This window comes from Pygocentrus nattereri, chromosome 1 (assembly GCF_015220715.1).
Source record: "Pygocentrus nattereri isolate fPygNat1 chromosome 1, fPygNat1.pri, whole genome shotgun sequence".
NCBI lineage: Eukaryota > Metazoa > Chordata > Actinopteri > Characiformes > Serrasalmidae > Pygocentrus > Pygocentrus nattereri.
The window spans coordinates 19956602-19964020 of NC_051211.1; the positions used below are offsets into that span (position 1 = coordinate 19956602).

Below are 7419 nucleotides of genomic sequence, written 5' to 3' on the forward strand. Positions count from 1 at the left end.
CAAGAGAGGTGTGATGTTAAACCCCATTTCCAAAAACTTGGGACGTCGTGCAAAATGTAGATAAAAAAACAGAATGCACTGATGTGCAAATCATTAAAACATTTATCATGTTTACCACTACGCTGCTTCACCTGTTCTTTAACAAAACTTCTAAAAGAACTGAGGAGACCAACTGCTGTAGTTTTAAAAGTGAAATGTTGATAAATATTTTTTACAAAATAAATAATTAACTTAAAAGTAATGTATTAATGAGATGGCTAATATAATTATTAAATAAATTCTTCACATAGATTGCATAAATGTTTTGATATTTTTGTTCAACGCAAGGATTTATTTGATTAACAGCCAATCAGAGACCGTTGCAATTCAGATCTTTTTATACAGGCTTATATTCACAAAGCTTCTTAGAGTAGGAGTGCTTCTTGTTTTCAGGCCTATCAAAGCCTGAGACAGATTTCTTTAGGTTTTCATCATTGTTTTCATCAATAGCCAATGAGAGGCTGTTGCTAAGCAGATTCTCTGGTTTGAGGTTGTAGGTGTTTTGGGCTGAGTTCCTGTTTGTTCTCTGTCCTTTCAAATTGGTTGCTCAACTTGTCTTTTCCTTCCTTTTGAGTTTTATGACAGGAAAATCTGACGTAAGTAGCATTTTTTCACTTTTTAAAGCCATAGAGTTTCAATAGAATTTCATGAATGAGTTAGAAATATGTGCACGAGAGAACTTATATGACAGTAACATATATGACAGAGAGAGAAAGAGAGAGTGAGAGAGAGAGAGAGTGAGAGAGTGTTATTTGTGTGAAGTACAGTGCCAGTGAAAAGTTTGGGCACACCTTCTCATTTAAAGTTTTTTCTTTATTGTTATTATTTTCTAAATTATTCAACTAGAATATGTTTTATACTTTACATTCTTCAAAGTCACCACCTTTTGCTTTGTTTACAGCTTTGTACACTCCTAGCATTCTCTCAATGAGCCTTATGAGGTCACCTGGAATGATTTTAATTAACAGGTGTGCCTTGTCAGCAGTTAATTGGTTGTCTTCTTAATGTTTGAGATCATCAGTTGTGTTGTGTGGAGCTTGGGTTGGTACACAGAGCTTGGTATAGTTCTGTATAGAACCGTGTTCCTTCATAATGTTGATATCTTCAATATTAATCTACAATGTAGAAAATAATGAAAGTGAAGAAAAATCATTAAGCGAGAAATTGCAAACTTTGACTGGTACTCTACAAAATCTGACCAAAAATGAAGCTTATTATAAAGAAATCAGCCAACCTGCAAGGGGGTCTGGGTGACTTCACCTCTTATTGCTTGTATTTTTGAGTTTGTTCATCTTACAAAAATAAGTACTCTTGGATTTCAACCAGACAGTACAAACAGCTTGCTCAGAATAAGTGACAGCAACTTATTGCAATTAATAATTAACTCTAACTTAATTATAAGTAGCAGTACAAATACCATCAGGGCTTTCAGTAAAGTGTGTGCGATGACAGAAACTCAGCTTCTGGTAATTCTACTAAATTACTATTAAGGCATACAACTGAAGTCTGTTTAGTTAATTATATTCACTTGTGCTCTTTGTAACAGAACCAAACCACCGCAATAATTACTGACTGGATATAACCTTGAATATAAAGTGCCACCTATAATGTTCATGTATAGGCCTTGTCATATTTTCTAGACAAACTTTATAATGGCAGTACATGAGCCTGGGAGAATTGCAGAGGACAGCACTGACAGCGATGACAGTATTAAAGACAGGCGTCCACACTTCTCTGATGCGGAGAGGTTAGTGTACATAGTGTGCATCTATTTACTGAACTCAACTGAAATTATGGTTAAACTCAACCACTCAACTGTTAATAGCCCAGTTTTGGTAAGTGCCTATTTTTGTACTTTCCTCAAGCTCAAACTCAACAAACAAAACTCAACAGAGAATCATACTTAAAGAGAAGACTGAACAGAGTACAGACCAAACCTGTGCTGCTAGGAAAGGTAAGCGTACTGATTTACCTTTTTACTGATTTACATGAATTTAAGGCTAAACACTTTGTCATTAGTAATTTCATCTTAAATGGGCAAATTGGCACTTGCTTTGCTTGACAGAGAGCAAACATAAATATGTTATGAAAAAAAGTTTAATATCTTTCGATTGACTCAAAACCTCTTCCTAACAGTTTGTTTTAGGCGGAGAGGCAAGCAGTTCACTTCCTCACCAGAGTGCGACTCCTGTAGTTGCTGCCAGAGCATGACTACTGTTCAGCTATAGTACTGTATAGTCACTGTAGTTGATGCCAGAGTGCCACCACTATAGTAGACGCCAGAGCGTGATCGCTATAGTCGATGCCAGAGCGTGATCACTATAGTCGACGCCTGAGCGTGATCACTATAGTCGACACTTCAGCGTGATCGCTATAGTTGACGCCAGAGCGTGATCGCTATAGTCAATGCCTGAGCGTGATCACTATAGTCGACGCCTGAGCGTGATCGCTATAGTCGACACCTGAGCGTGATCACTATAGTCGACGCCTGAGCGAGATCGCTATAGTCGACACCTGAGCGTGATTGCTATAGTCGACACCTGAGCGTGATCACTATAGTTGACGCCTGAGCGTGATTGCTATAGTCGACACTTCAGCGTGATCACTATAGTCGACGCCTGAGCGTGATCACTATAGTTGACGCCTGAGCGTGATTGCTATAGTCGACACTTCAGCGTGATCACTATAGTCGACGCCTGAGCGTGATCACTATAGTCGACGCCTGAGCGAGATCGCTATAGTCGACGCCTGAGCGTGATCACTATAGTTGACGCCTGAGCGTGATCGCTATAGTCGACGCCTGAGCGTGATTGCTATAGTCGACACTTCAGCGTGATCACTATAGTTGACGCCTGAGCGTGATCGCTATAGTCGACGCCTGAGCGTGATTGCTATAGTCGACACTTCAGCGTGATCACTATAGTTGACGCCTGAGCGTGATCGCTATAGTCGACGCCTGAGCGTGATTGCTATAGTCGACACTTCAGCGTGATCACTATAGTTGACGCCTGAGCGTGATCGCTATAGTCGACGCCTGAGCGTGATTGCTATAGTCGACACTTCAGCGTGATCACTATAGTTGACGCCAGAGCGTGATTGCTATAGTCGACGCCAGAGCATAATCACTATAGTCGACGCCAGAGCGTGATCACTATAGTTGACGCCAGAGCGTGATCGCTATAGCTGACGCCAGAGCGTGATCACTATAGTCGACACTTCAGCGTGATCACTATAGTTGACGCCTGAGCGTGATCACTATAGTTGATGCCTCGACTATATGTATCCTTAATCATCTGTAGGATTTATGTATTAAAGCTTTACACTAAATATTTGCTTAGTATGATAATTTAAAATCCATTTAAATCTCCATCCCTCTGGACTGTATTTTTGGAAATGGCTGAATTTGCTGAATAAATCTGACAAAAGCATGTTTTAGTCTGTGGACTTTGTTCAAGTTATTATGTAATACTAATTACTTAAAGCCTTGAAAACACCAACGCTTATCTTTATCATTTCCTTGTCTGCTCTTCAAAAGAGAGTGTCAGACCTCAACTTCAACATGTGGCCGTTGAGGAGACATTATGTGACTGTAGGAAGAGAACTTCATAAAGAGTTCAAATGTAACTGCTCAAAATGATTTCAAAGATGATGACAAGGAAAGAATAATATATCTGAGGAAATAAATACTCTTATACCATGTATGTTTGTGTGCATATACTTACATACTTAAGTGAAATTCATATTTACTGACCAGTTCAGCCAAAAAACATGAATATTATGTAAAATATTATCACTTGAACACTGTACACTTGTACATTGTATATAAATTAGTTTAATTTACTACAATATTATGCCAAATAACATGCTCAGTAGACCACAATAAAAGCAATACAGAATGCAATGTGTGTGGACACTTGTGTATGTGTGTAACCTGTTTCTTTGAGACTGTGTTGACAGTAAAGACTGTTACACACAGAATGCAATTTAACTGGACAACAGTAAATGAAATGCAGCATGTGTGTAACACATGATATCTTGCATTGAAAATGGGACATTAATTTATTCCCCCTAAGTTAGATTTTTTCTAACTTTCACTAGAGACACAAACTCACTGACCAATTATGGTTGTCTCTGGCATCGGCATGGCAACAACCAAGATGATGGATTGGCTGTGTCCCAGCAACTGGAACTTTTTCACAAATGCTAAAAGAATTACAGTGTCCAAAAGCAGCTCAACTGGAGTTCAAACTGAGCTGCGATCATTCATGTTACGTATGGAAGAGCTCATAGTTTCAGCTTCTGAATGAAGCCCCAAAGCTCTTAATGCTACTTTCAGTAAAGTGGAAAGTAGCCCAGTGTCACCATTTGCTCATTCTGAGAGGAGCAAAGGTTATTTTATCAGCTGAAACTCAGCCGAGAACCCAGCTGCCAGTGAAAGCACTCATAAGGTTTGAGCTCCTGAAATGAGATGGAGAATCTCTTCATTCTCCTTTTGCTTTTCTAAAGTGGAAACAACTACACAGATTGTACAGCTTTGATGCAAAAATATTGTCTGAATTTTCATGTTTTTACATGCCATGTTTGCTGCACCCTTAACAGCAATAACGCAAACATAATGGACCCTAATGTTCTTCTTCTGTAAGTTCTTTTTTATTTCAAATTGCAGATCTTGGAGAATGACCTCATTTTACTTCATTAAAGATTAACTTAGGATTCATTTTTGGCTCCTGGGTGTAACACTGAAGACTTGGGTGAGTGGGACTACCATAGGTAACCAAAGAGCTCTCTGCTTGCCCTCTTGTAGAATTATCTGTGAGACCATAGGTTATACGTGTACATAAATTGATTGATTGATTGGCTATCCATACTTTAGTTATGCTCTTGATTGACTTAATACCACCAGACCATGAAACGACCTGGACAATCACAGACATATTCTTATTAGGTAGTTAGATATTGAGATAACTGTAAGTACTTCCATTATTGTCCATTATTATTCCATTATTGAGGACAGGGGGGAAACTAATAAAAGAAATGAAGGGAAGAAGTTGACAACTATACAATGTTACAGCCTTATAAGTCGTTGGATTGTAGTTTTTCTCCTTTCTGCCCTGTGTGTATTGGTGTTCAATTGAAGTAAATAATGACTTCTATCATATATTAATTGCTTTTTTAAATGATCCAAAATCGACACAAGCTCACTGGCAAGAGTATCTTTATAAGATCTTAATACTGGTAATGTAGGAAGTAACATATAAAGTGACATGTGTAGGGGTGATATAGTGGAGCCACTGATTCAGTACAGCAGCAGAGATAAATAAGTGGACAAGAAGTGCCATTGCAGTGACGTTTAATTGGAGTTTAAGAGACTTATGGCTTCAGGGAAGAAGCTGTTTCTCAGTCTAGTAATAAATAATAATAAAGCATAATAAAAAGCACTGAAATGCAAACTAATTTTGACAATGAATTATTATTAATGTTTAAATCTCCTAATTGCATTAATGCACAGCTAGGCAACTCAGCAGAAAACATTGCATTTACCAAAAAGAAAACTGCAGTACTGAATGAGTGTGTAAATCTTTCCTTTTCTTGAGACTTCCCTTTATTTCAAATTACAGATCTTGAAGAATGCCTTAATTATCTTTTTCAGGACTCGTTTATGATCTGTTTTGGACTCCACTGTCCACTTTGTGAATTCAAGTAGGATGGGTCCACATGCAGAAATGACTTACACAGGTAACAAAAAACCACACAAACAATAAGGCAAAAGGAAAGTACCTGCAGAAAAATACCAAAACTTAGAACAGGGGTTCCCAGTCCTAGTCCTGGCAGTCCTGGTAAGCCAACACTATGTACATTTTTACACGTTGCACCATCAAGAATGCCTGAATCAACTAATTAACCAAGTAACAAGCAGATCAGGTGTGTAGAGCAGGGAAAATGCCAAAATATGCAGAGCAGGGGGTCACCAGGCCTGGACACAGGACCAAGACATTTAACAAATCCACAAATAAAGCTCAATATGGCACATATATTGTTTCAATGTTGTCCCAATTGTAATTAAACACTATTTTTAAAAATGTTTTATTTTAAGCTTTCATATTATATATTATATATACACAAGTGCCAGCTCAAAAAATTCAATGTTCATTCTTACAGGTGTTCTGTTTGTGAGAGCAGTGGGTACAGTGTGCAGGCTGCAGGGTGCGGTCAATCCTGTCCCACAATGCACTGCAAAGAAGAGGAGGAACTCACTGTTGGAACATGCTGGAGCTGAGTGCTCCTACAAAACAGAATACAAAACAAGTGCTTCTTTAAAATGTAGAGGTTGCATTTGAATGTATTTCAGTATTAAGATGCTGTATGTGTGTTTTAGCCAGTATGTAGTAAAATGACCCACTGTAAACACAGTGCTGAGCATTGAGAGCCCCAGGGTGGTTTCTCACTATTATCCCTTTGATGCACAAACCTTTCAAACACCTTCGAATACACAACATGGGTCAATAAGGACCCGTATTTATTTCTTTTTATTTCATGCATGACTGAGTGTCTCTTTGCTATAACTTTTGAAATCAATTTCTTTCATCTGTAAAGTGCATCATGTAATGTGTCTATGTCTGTGGGCAGGGTAGAAGTGCTTACTTAAATAATGGAGAGCACCAAAAGAGTCCCTCACTGTTTGCCCCTCTGCTCTTCCAAAAGAGAGAGAGTATTAATGTAATGGTAGAAATGGAAGGTCGCAGAGGAAGGCCTAGCGGAATCCGTTCATTTATCTGTATTTTGTACACTATTGTTCAGACGTGTGTAATCAAGATTTTCAAAAAAAAATTCCCTTTACTTGTTAATAATTGTATGAAATGATTGTAATATAATCTTTCTGTACACATTCACAGGCCTCAAATAATAAGAAGGAAACCAAGACTATATTTCCTAAATTTTCAATTCAATTCAACTTTATTGTCATTATACAATACAGGGTAGTACAGTATAACGAAACACTATCGGGCTACTTTTCCAGTGCAGTAATAAAAGATGCATAGTAAACAGTGCAAAGACAAAAGACAGTAAAAGACAGACAAAATGTGCAGTCAGTAGGTACAGGTGACGAACGTAGACAAGATGTGCAGAGGCAAGTGTTATAGGTGTATTGGATGTATAGACAGTTAGTGCATAGTCAGGTATTCAAGTGTATCAGATAAATACACAGAAATGTGCTGTGAATTGCAGTACAGTACAGTAAATGCAGAAGTACTATTGGTAAAAAAAGAGATGTAAACAGTGATCTGTATATAAAGTGTACAGTGCAGGTACAGAGAGCAAGAGAAAAAAAACAGGAAAAAAAATATTTTCTGAATATTTTGTGTGAAATACTTTTTGGTT

At 37.9% G+C, this 7419-nt stretch overlaps 1 long non-coding RNA gene across 1 annotated transcript; it reads left to right on the plus strand.

The window, feature by feature from the left end:
* Positions 1-533: 533 nt before the first annotated feature.
* On the plus strand, positions 534-7096 carry LOC108413131. The gene is made up of 6 exons (XR_005130060.1): positions 534-635; positions 1680-1786; positions 1905-1993; positions 4706-4790; positions 5690-5775; positions 6199-7096. It is a non-coding gene; the product is annotated as an uncharacterized LOC108413131 (long non-coding RNA).
* Positions 7097-7419: the final 323 nt, after the last annotated feature.